Below are 1,310 nucleotides of genomic sequence, written 5' to 3' on the forward strand. Positions count from 1 at the left end.
GATGATGATGATGATGATGATGATGATGATGATGATGATGATGATGATGATGAAAGGCGTAGCTCAGGGATAATAAACAGTATCTACATCTAGATCTAGATCTGGAATCTATACGTATTATATTTGTGAAAGTTCGTCACTTTGGCCGCCTAAAACTTCCAAACCACTTAACTTTCTAATTTGACAAAACTAAAGGTTGTTCAGAATCATTTTAAGAGTGCACAGTAATAATATCGAGTCTGAAGTCTCTGTAGTTTAATTTTCAGTTTTTTAAATTAGTTTCGTTTAGATCTGATCTTGGGAAAGTTCGTCTTCTTAGACGCCATTGTAAACAGGTGAGAGTTCCATCCACAAACAGTGCATACTGGTTCCACACCTTTGAAATTCTGGAGTGCACAACCACGAAAGCGAAATAGAGAATCAATCTATACATTTGTTATTTATTTGGCTACTTGGAAACACATGTGTCACTTTTCTCTCAAGATTTATTGCTCCATTCCCGTAGAGTGTAAATATAGTAGGCCAATGACTTTCAGTTGATATGCACCGATCATTCCTTTCATCGAAAGGGGGCCCAGCTAGTCTAGATTCTAGATTCTAGTAATGATTGACCCAAAATCGTTTTTGAAATAATAATGCTATTTACAAACATAAATAGTCCATATCCATGTCCTAATTAAGGCAAATACCTTTTCAACTATCACTTATCTACCCAGCTCCAGTTGGTAAATACGAATGGCTTCAAACAGTAGATCTAGATGTACAGATCGATGGAACAAGAAAAAAGGTAGCCATTGTTTATTTAAAAAACCCAACTCGAAAACGGAGTACTATTTTCGCTGGTATTGTGGGAAGTGCGAAACGGTGCCATTAGTGGGAATTCTCTGTTCATTCTTTTCTCGTCTCGGCAGGGGCATTGAAAAGAATAATAAATTATGCGTAGATCTATTTTTTCTCTCTTTGATTCTTGAAAGCCGTCTCTGCAACATATCCATAGACATGTACTATACTATAATAGTCTAGACTCTGTGCACCCTGATGTATTTCCGGATCACTAAAGAGAGTCCCGCACCATTTGACTTAATTTGAGTCAAGGGGACGGTAAAGGAGGGAGGGGGGGGGTATGGGTGTGTGAGGGTGGGAAGGGGGGGGGGGATCAGATGCTAGCGCGCACTCGCACTCAACTAAAGCGAGATTGATTTGTCCTTCATTTGTGCGAAATGGCGGGGTCCCCTGGTACGAGCGCTTCTCAACGAAGTTTTCAGTTTTAGTAGAGGTTTTTTTACGGCGCTCGCAACTGCATAAAGGTC

Source organism: Aplysia californica, unplaced genomic scaffold, assembly GCF_000002075.1.
Source record: "Aplysia californica isolate F4 #8 unplaced genomic scaffold, AplCal3.0 scaffold00004, whole genome shotgun sequence".
Taxonomy (NCBI): domain Eukaryota; kingdom Metazoa; phylum Mollusca; class Gastropoda; order Aplysiida; family Aplysiidae; genus Aplysia; species Aplysia californica.